Source organism: Ixodes scapularis, unplaced genomic scaffold (assembly GCF_016920785.2).
Source record: "Ixodes scapularis isolate PalLabHiFi unplaced genomic scaffold, ASM1692078v2 PGA_scaffold8__174_contigs__length_109621045, whole genome shotgun sequence".
Taxonomy (NCBI): Eukaryota; Metazoa; Arthropoda; class Arachnida; order Ixodida; family Ixodidae; genus Ixodes; species Ixodes scapularis.
Window position 1 is genome coordinate 70,342,897 of NW_024609883.1, and position 9,979 is coordinate 70,352,875.

Here is a 9,979-nt window from a genome sequence, read left to right on the forward strand (position 1 = left end):
CAGTGTACTAGAATACTTGGGTAGTGTTGGGACCGAAGGGGCTCGCCGGAAGCGCGAGGTATTGATCGCGACAGGTGTCGACACCGGCGCGTTATCCAGAAGGGGTGCGCATGCGCGGCTGCACGCGCGAAAATATGAATCTTAGGTGCCGCGTGTTTCGCCGACAACTAGTGTAGAATACTTGGGTAGTGTTGGGACCGGAGGGGCTCGCCTGAAGCGCGTGGTATTGATCGCGACAGGTGTCGACACCGGCGCGTTATCCAGAAGGTGTGCGCATGCGCGGCTGCACGCGCGAAAATATGAATCTTAGGTGCCGCGTGTTTCGCCGACAACTAGTGTAGAATACTTGGGTAGTGTTGGGACCGGAGGGGCTCGCCTGAAGCGCGTGGTATTGATCGCGACAGGTGTCGACACCGGCGCGTTATCCAGAAGGTGTGCGCATGCGCGGCTGCACGCGCGAAAATATGAATCTTAGGTGCCGCGTGTTTCGCCGACAACTAGTGTAGAATACTTGGGTAGTGTTGGGACCGGAGGGGCTCGCCTGAAGCGCGTGGTATTGATCGCGACAGGTGTCGACACCGGCGCGTTATCCAGAAGGTGTGCGCATGCGCGGCTGCACGCGCGAAAATATGAATCTTAGGTGCCGCGTGTTTCGCCGACAACTAGTGTAGAATACTTGGGTAGTGTTGGGACCGGAGGGGCTCGCCTGAAGCGCGTGGTATTGATCGCGACAGGTGTCGACACCGGCGCGTTATCCAGAAGGTGTGCGCATGCGCGGCTGCACGCGCGAAAATATGAATCTTAGGTGCCGCGTGTTTCGCCGACAACTAGTGTAGAATACTTGGGTAGTGTTGGGACCGGAGGGGCTCGCCTGAAGCGCGTGGTATTGATTGCGACAGGTGTCGACACCGGCGCGTTATCCAGAAGGTGCGCGCATGCGCGGCTGCACGCGCGAAAATATGAATCTTAGGTGCCGCGTGTTTCGCCGACAACTAGTGTAGAATACTTGGGTAGTGTTGGGACCGGAGGGGCTCGCCTGAAGCGCGTGGTATTGATCGCGACAGGTGTCGACACCGGCGCGTTATCCAGAAGGGGTGCGCATGCGCGGCTGCACGCGCGAAGATATGAATCTTAGGTGCCGCGTGTTTCGCCGACAACTAGTGTAGAATACTTGGGTAGTGTTGGGACCGGAGGGGCTCGCCTGAAGCGCGTGGTATTGATCGCGACAGGTGTCGACACCGGCGCGTTATCCAGAAGGGGTGCGCATGCGCGGCTGCACGCGCGAAGATATGAACCTTAGGTGCCGCGTGTTTCGCCGACAACTACAGTGTACTAGAATACTTGGGTAGTGTTGGGACCGAAGGGGCTCGCCGGAAGCGCGTGGTATTGATCGCGACAGGTGTCGACACCGGCGCGTTATCCAGAAGGGGTGCGCATGCGCGGCTGCACGCGCGAAAATATGAATCTTAGGTGCCGCGTGTTTCGCCGACAACTAGTGTAGAATACTTGGGTAGTGTTGGGACCGGAGGGGCTCGCCTGAAGCGCGTGGTATTGATCGCGACAGGTGTCGACACCGGCGCGTTATCCAGAAGGTGTGCGCATGCGCGGCTGCACGCGCGAAAATATGAATCTTAGGTGCCGCGTGTTTCGCCGACAACTACAGTGTACTAGAATACTTGGGTAGTGTTGGGACCGAAGGGGCTCGCCGGAAGCGCGTGGTATTGATCGCGACAGGTGTCGACACCGGCGCGTTATCCAGAAGGGGTGCGCATGCGCGGCTGCACGCGCGAAAATATGAATCTTAGGTGCCGCGTGTTTCGCCGACAACTAGTGTAGAATACCTGGGTAGTGTTGGGACCGGAGGGGCTCGCCTGAAGCGCGTGGTATTGATCGCGACAGGTGTCGACACCGGCGCGTTATCCAGAAGGTGTGCGCATGCGCGGCTGCACGCGCGAAAATATGAATCTTAGGTGCCGCGTGTTTCGCCGACAACTAGTGTAGAATACTTGGGTAGTGTTGGGACCGGAGGGGCTCGCCTGAAGCGCGTGGTATTGATCGCGACAGGTGTCGACACCGGCGCGTTATCCAGAAGGGGTGCGCATGCGCGGCTGCACGCGCGAAAATATGAATCTTAGGTGCCGCGTGTTTCGCCGACAACTAGTGTAGAATACTTGGGTAGTGTTGGGACCGGAGGGGCTCGCCTGAAGCGCGTGGTATTGATCGCGACAGGTGTCGACACCGGCGCGTTATCCAGAAGGGGTGCGCATGCGCGGCTGCACGCGCGAAGATATGAACCTTAGGTGCCGCGTGTTTCGCCGACAACTACAGTGTACTAGAATACTTGGGTAGTGTTGGGACCGAAGGGGCTCGCCGGAAGCGCGTGGTATTGATCGCGACAGGTGTCGACACCGGCGCGTTATCCAGAAGGGGTGCGCATGCGCGGCTGCACGCGCGAAAATATGAATCTTAGGTGCCGCGTGTTTCGCCGACAACTAGTGTAGAATACTTGGGTAGTGTTGGGACCGGAGGGGCTCGCCTGAAGCGCGTGGTATTGATCGCGACAGGTGTCGACACCGGCGCGTTATCCAGAAGGTGTGCGCATGCGCGGCTGCACGCGCGAAAATATGAATCTTAGGTGCCGCGTGTTTCGCCGACAACTACAGTGTACTAGAATACTTGGGTAGTGTTGGGACCGAAGGGGCTCGCCGGAAGCGCGTGGTATTGATCGCGACAGGTGTCGACACCGGCGCGTTATCCAGAAGGGGTGCGCATGCGCGGCTGCACGCGCGAAAATATGAATCTTAGGTGCCGCGTGTTTCGCCGACAACTAGTGTAGAATACTTGGGTAGTGTTGGGACCGGAGGGGCTCGCCTGAAGCGCGTGGTATTGATCGCGACAGGTGTCGACACCGGCGCGTTATCCAGAAGGTGTGCGCATGCGCGGCTGCACGCGCGAAAATATGAATCTTAGGTGCCGCGTGTTTCGCCGACAACTAGTGTAGAATACTTGGGTAGTGTTGGGACCGGAGGGGCTCGCCTGAAGCGCGTGGTATTGATCGCGACAGGTGTCGACACCGGCGCGTTATCCAGAAGGTGTGCGCATGCGCGGCTGCACGCGCGAAGATATGAACCTTAGGTGCCGCGTGTTTCGCCGACAACTACAGTGTACTAGAATACTTGGGTAGTGTTGGGACCGAAGGGGCTCGCCGGAAGCGCGTGGTATTGATCGCGACAGGTGTCGACACCGGCGCGTTATCCAGAAGGGGTGCGCATGCGCGGCTGCACGCGCGAAAATATGAATCTTAGGTGCCGCGTGTTTCGCCGACAACTAGTGTAGAATACTTGGGTAGTGTTGGGACCGGAGGGGCTCGCCTGAAGCGCGTGGTATTGATCGCGACAGGTGTCGACACCGGCGCGTTATCCAGAAGGTGTGCGCATGCGCGGCTGCACGCGCGAAAATATGAATCTTAGGTGCCGCGTGTTTCGCCGACAACTAGTGTAGAATACTTGGGTAGTGTTGGGACCGGAGGGGCTCGCCTGAAGCGCGTGGTATTGATCGCGACAGGTGTCGACACCGGCGCGTTATCCAGAAGGTGTGCGCATGCGCGGCTGCACGCGCGAAAATATGAATCTTAGGTGCCGCGTGTTTCGCCGACAACTAGTGTAGAATACTTGGGTAGTGTTGGGACCGGAGGGGCTCGCCTGAAGCGCGTGGTATTGATCGCGACAGGTGTCGACACCGGCGCGTTATCCAGAAGGTGTGCGCATGCGCGGCTGCACGCGCGAAAATATGAATCTTAGGTGCCGCGTGTTTCGCCGACAACTAGTGTAGAATACTTGGGTAGTGTTGGGACCGGAGGGGCTCGCCTGAAGCGCGTGGTATTGATCGCGACAGGTGTCGACACCGGCGCGTTATCCAGAAGGGGTGCGCATGCGCGGCTGCACGCGCGAAAATATGAATCTTAGGTGCCGCGTGTTTCGCCGACAACTAGTGTAGAATACTTGGGTAGTGTTGGGACCGGAGGGGCTCGCCTGAAGCGCGTGGTATTGATCGCGACAGGTGTCGACACCGGCGCGTTATCCAGAAGGGGTGCGCATGCGCGGCTGCACGCGCGAAAATATGAATCTTAGGTGCCGCGTGTTTCGCCGACAACTAGTGTAGAATACTTGGGTAGTGTTGGGACCGGAGGGGCTCACCTGGAGCGCGTGGTATTGATCGCGACAGGTGTCGACACCGGCGCGTTATCCAGAAGGTGTGCGCATGCGCGGCTGCACGCGCGAAAATATGAATCTTAGGTGCCGCGTGTTTCGCCGACAACTAGTGTAGAATACTTGGGTAGTGTTGGGACCGGAGGGGCTCGCCTGAAGCGCGTGGTATTGATCGCGACAGGTGTCGACACCGGCGCGTTATCCAGAAGGGGTGCGCATGCGCGGCTGCACGCGCGAAGATATGAACCTTAGGTGCCGCGTGTTTCGCCGACAACTAGTGTAGAATACTTGGGTAGTGTTGGGACCGGAGGGGCTCGCCTGAAGCGCGAGGTATTGATCGCGACAGGTGTCGACACCGGCGCGTTATCCAGAAGGTGTGCGCATGCGCGGCTGCACGCGCGAAGATATGAACCTTAGGTGCCGCGTGTTTCGCCGACAACTACAGTGTACTAGAATACTTGGGTAGTGTTGGGACCGAAGGGGCTCGCCTGAAGCGCGAGGTATTGATCGCGACAGGTGTCGACACCGGCGCGTTATCCAGAAGGGGTGCGCATGCGCGGCTGCACGCGCGAAAATATGAATCTTAGGTGCCGCGTGTTTCGCCGACAACTAGTGTAGAATACTTGGGTAGTGTTGGGACCGGAGGGGCTCGCCTGAAGCGCGTGGTATTGATCGCGACAGGTGTCGACACCGGCGCGTTATCCAGAAGGGGTGCGCATGCGCGGCTGCACGCGCGAAAATATGAATCTTAGGTGCCGCGTGTTTCGCCGACAACTAGTGTAGAATACTTGGGTAGTGTTGGGACCGGAGGGGCTCGCCTGAAGCGCGAGGTATTGATCGCGACAGGTGTCGACACCGGCGCGTTATCCAGAAGGTGTGCGCATGCGCGGCTGCACGCGCGAAAATATGAATCTTAGGTGCCGCGTGTTTCGCCGACAACTAGTGTAGAATACTTGGGTAGTGTTGGGACCGGAGGGGCTCGCCTGGAGCGCGAGGTATTGATCGCGACAGGTGTCGACACCGGCGCGTTATCCCGAAGGTGTGCGCATGCGCGGCTGCACGCGCGAAAATATGAATCTTAAATGCCGCGTGTTTCGCCGACAACTACAGTGTACTAGAATACTTGGGTAGTGTTGGGACCGGAGGGGCTCGCCTGGAGCGCGTGGTATTGATCGCGACAGGTGTCGACACCGGCGCGTTATCCAGAAGGTGTGCGCATGCGCGGCTGCACGCGCGAAAATATGAATCTTAGGTGCCGCGTGTTTCGCCGACAACTAGTGTAGAATACTTGGGTAGTGTTGGGACCGGAGGGGCTCGCCTGAAGCGCGAGGTATTGATCGCGACAGGTGTCGACACCGGCGCGTTATCCAGAAGGTGTGCGCATGCGCGGCTGCACGCGCGAAAATATGAATCTTAAATGCCGCGTGTTTCGCCGACAACTACAGTGTACTAGAATACTTGGGTAGTGTTGGGACCGGAGGGGCTCGCCTGGAGCGCGTGGTATTGATCGCGACAGGTGTCGACACCGGCGCGTTATCCCGAAGGTGTGCGCATGCGCGGCTGCACGCGCGAAAATATGAATCTTAGGTGCCGCGTGTTTCGCCGACAACTACAGTGTACTAGAATACTTGGGTAGTGTTGGGACCGGAGGGGCTCGCCTGGAGCGCGAGGTATTGATCGCGACAGGTGTCGACACCGGCGCATTATCCCGAAGGTGTGCGCATGCGCGGCTGCACGCGCGAAAATATGAATCTTAAATGCCGCGTGTTTCGCCGACAACTACAGTGTACTAGAATACTTGGGTAGTGTTAGGACCGGAGGGGCTCGCCTGAAGCGCGTGGTATTGATCGCGACAGGTGTCGACACCGGCGCGTTATCCAGAAGGTGTGCGCATGCGCGGCTGCACGCGCGAAAATATGAATCTTAGGTGCCGCGTGTTTCGCCGACAACTACAGTGCACTAGAATACTTGGGTAGTGTTGGGACCGGAGGGGCTCGCCTGAAGCGCGTGGTATTGATCGCGACAGGTGTCGACACCGGCGCGTTATCCAGAAGGTGTGCGCATGCGCGGGTGCACGCGCGAAAATATGAATCTTAGGTGCCGCGTGTTTCGCCGACAACTAGTGTAGAATACTTGGGTAGTGTTGGGACCGGAGGGGCTCGCCTGGAGCGCGAGGTATTGATCGCGACAGGTGTCGACACCGGCGCGTTATCCCGAAGGTGTGCGCATGCGCGGCTGCACGCGCGAAAATATGAATCTTAAATGCCGCGTGTTTCGCCGACAACTACAGTGTACTAGAATACTTGGGTAGTGTTGGGACCGGAGGGGCTCGCCTGAAGCGCGTGGTATTGATCGCGACAGGTGTCGACACCGGCGCGTTATCCAGAAGGTGTGCGCATGCGCGGCTGCACGCGCGAAAATATGAACCTTAGGTGCCGCGTGTTTCGCCGACAACTACAGTGCACTAGAATACTTGGGTAGTGTTGGGACCGGAGGGGCTCGCCTGAAGCGCGTGGTATTGATCGCGACAGGTGTCGACACCGGCGCGTTATCCAGAAGGTGTGCGCATGCGCGGCTGCACGCGCGAAAATATGAATCTTAGGTGCCGCGTGTTTCGCCGACAACTACAGTGTACTAGAATACTTGGGTAGTGTTGGGACCGGAGGGGCTCGCCTGAAGCGCGTGGTATTGATCGCGACAGGTGTCGACACCGGCGCGTTATCCAGAAGGTGTGCGCATGCGCGGCTGCACGCGCGAAAATATGAATCTTAAATGCCGCGTGTTTCGCCGACAACTACAGTGCACTAGAATACTTGGGTAGTGTTGGGACCGGAGGGGCTCGCCTGAAGCGCGTGGTATTGATCGCGACAGGTGTCGACACCGGCGCGTTATCCCGAAGGTGTGCGCATGCGCGGCTGCACGCGCGAAAATATGAATCTTAAATGCCGCGTGTTTCGCCGACAACTACAGTGCACTAGAATACTTGGGTAGTGTTGGGACCGGAGGGGCTCGCCTGAAGCGCGTGGTATTGATCGCGACAGGTGTCGACACCGGCGCGTTATCCAGAAGGTGTGCGCATGCGCGGCTGCACGCGCGAAAATATGAATCTTAGGTGCCGCGTGTTTCGCCGACAACTACAGTGCACTAGAATACTTGGGTAGTGTTGGGACCGGAGGGGCTCGCCTGAAGCGCGTGGTATTGATCGCGACAGGTGTCGACACCGGCGCGTTATCCAGAAGGTGTGCGCATGCGCGGCTGCACGCGCGAAAATATGAATCTTAGGTGCCGCGTGTTTCGCCGACAACTACAGTGTACTAGAATACTTGGGTAGTGTTGGGACCGGAGGGGCTCGCCTGAAGCGCGTGGTATTGATCGCGACAGGTGTCGACACCGGCGCGTTATCCAGAAGGTGTGCGCATGCGCGGCTGCACGCGCGAAAATATGAACCTTAGGTGCCGCGTGTTTCGCCGACAACTACAGTGTACTAGAATACTTGGGTAGTGTTGGGACCGGAGGGGCTCGCCTGAAGCGCGAGGTATTGATCGCGACAGGTGTCGACACCGGCGCGTTATCCAGAAGGTGAGCGCATGCGCGGCTGCACGCGCGAAAATATGAATCTTAGGTGCCGCGTGTTTCGCCGACAACTACAGTGTACTAGAATACTTGGGTAGTGTTGGGACCGGAGGGGCTCGCCTGAAGCGCGTGGTATTGATCGCGACAGGTGTCGACACCGGCGCGTTATCCAGAAGGTGTGCGCATGCGCGGCTGCACGCGCGAAAATATGAACCTTAGGTGCCGCGTGTTTCGCCGACAACTACAGTGTACTAGAATACTTGGGTAGTGTTGGGACCGGAGGGGCTCGCCTGAAGCGCGTGGTATTGATCGCGACAGGTGTCGACACCGGCGCGTTATCCAGAAGGTGTGCGCATGCGCGGCTGCACGCGCGAAAATATGAATCTTAGGTGCCGCGTGTTTCGCCGACAACTACAGTGCACTAGAATACTTGGGTAGTGTTGGGACCGGAGGGGCTCGCCTGAAGCGCGTGGTATTGATCGCGACAGGTGTCGACACCGGCGCGTTATCCAGAAGGTGTGCGCATGCACGGCTGCACGCGCGAAAATATGAATCTTAGGTGCCGCGTGTTTCGCCGACAACTACAGTGTACTAGAATACTTGGGTAGTGTTGGGACCGGAGGGGCTCGCCTGAAGCGCGTGGTATTGATCGCGACAGGTGTCGACACCGGCGCGTTATCCAGAAGGTGTGCGCATGCACGGCTGCACGCGCGAAAATATGAATCTTAGGTGCCGCGTGTTTCGCCGACAACTACAGTGCACTAGAATACTTGGGTAGTGTTGGGACCGGAGGGGCTCGCCTGAAGCGCGTGGTATTGATCGCGACAGGTGTCGACACCGGCGCGTTATCCAGAAGGTGAGCGCATGCGCGGCTGCACGCGCGAAAATATGAATCTTAGGTGCCGCGTGTTTCGCCGACAACTACAGTGTACTAGAATACTTGGGTAGTGTTGGGACCGGAGGGGCTCGCCTGAAGCGCGTGGTATTGATCGCGACAGGTGTCGACACCGGCGCGTTATCCAGAAGGTGTGCGCATGCGCGGCTGCACGCGCGAAAATATGAACCTTAGGTGCCGCGTGTTTCGCCGACAACTACAGTGTACTAGAATACTTGGGTAGTGTTGGGACCGGAGGGGCTCGCCTGAAGCGCGTGGTATTGATCGCGACAGGTGTCGACACCGGCGCGTTATCCAGAAGGTGTGCGCATGCGCGGCTGCACGCGCGAAAATATGAACCTTAGGTGCCGCGTGTTTCGCCGACAACTACAGTGTACTAGAATACTTGGGTAGTGTTGGGACCGGAGGGGCTCGCCTGAAGCGCGTGGTATTGATCGCGACAGGTGTCGACACCGGCGCGTTATCCAGAAGGTGTGCGCATGCGCGGCTGCACGCGCGAAAATATGAATCTTAAATGCCGCGTGTTTCGCCGACAACTACAGTGTACTAGAATACTTGGGTAGTGTTGGGACCGGAGGGGCTCGCCTGAAGCGCGTGGTATTGATCGCGACAGGTGTCGACACCGGCGCGTTATCCAGAAGGTGTGCGCATGCGCGGCTGCACGCGCGAAAATATGAATCTTAGGTGCCGCGTGTTTCGCCGACAACTACAGTGCACTAGAATACTTGGGTAGTGTTGGGACCGGAGGGGCTCGCCTGAAGCGCGTGGTATTGATCGCGACAGGTGTCGACACCGGCGCGTTATCCAGAAGGTGTGCGCATGCGCGGCTGCACGCGCGAAAATATGAATCTTAGGTGCCGCGTGTTTCGCCGACAACTACAGTGTACTAGAATACTTGGGTAGTGTTGGGACCGGAGGGGCTCGCCTGAAGCGCGTGGTATTGATCGCGACAGGTGTCGACACCGGCGCGTTATCCAGAAGGTGTGCGCATGCGCGGCTGCACGCGCGAAAATATGAATCTTAGGTGCCGCGTGTTTCGCCGACAACTACAGTGTACTAGAATACTTGGGTAGTGTTGGGACCGGAGGGGCTCGCCTGAAGCGCGTGGTATTGATCGCGACAGGTGTCGACACCGGCGCGTTATCCAGAAGGTGTGCGCATGCGCGGCTGCACGCGCGAAAATATGAATCTTAGGTGCCGCGTGTTTCGCCGACAACTACAGTGTACTAGAATACTTGGGTAGTGTTGGGACCGGAGGGGCTCGCCTGAAGCGCGTGGTATTGATCGCGACAGGTGTCGACAC